Consider the following 275-nt stretch of genomic DNA (forward strand, 5'->3'; position numbering starts at 1 on the left):
ACAACATGTAATTGTATAAAAACTAACGGAACACGAGAAGCGAAAGTTTGTACAGTACAAACTGAACAAAACGAGCAAAGCATTGTGAATTCTGAATAAAAACAAACGAAGGAATTGTAGTGAAAATTCAGGTCCTTGTGTCCCAAGTTTGAATGCCAAGGGATCGTAAGTTTAAACAAAGTGGAGGCAACAAACTCTATTAGCATGCGGCCGAACTTGGGACTTTGATGCAAAGCTGTGCAATATGGTACAAAAGGGCTATTGTTGGGAAAAGT

General features: G+C 38.5%; 1 protein-coding gene across 1 annotated transcript in view; it reads left to right on the top strand.

The window, feature by feature from the left end:
* LOC119586138 (zwei Ig domain protein zig-8-like) overlaps nt 1–275 on the top strand; it is a 54,821-nt gene that overhangs the window by 45,214 nt on the left and 9,332 nt on the right. The gene's annotated exons all lie outside the window — the stretch shown is intronic.

Source organism: Penaeus monodon, chromosome 21 (genome assembly GCF_015228065.2).
Source record: "Penaeus monodon isolate SGIC_2016 chromosome 21, NSTDA_Pmon_1, whole genome shotgun sequence".
Lineage (NCBI taxonomy): Eukaryota > Metazoa > Arthropoda > Malacostraca > Decapoda > Penaeidae > Penaeus > Penaeus monodon.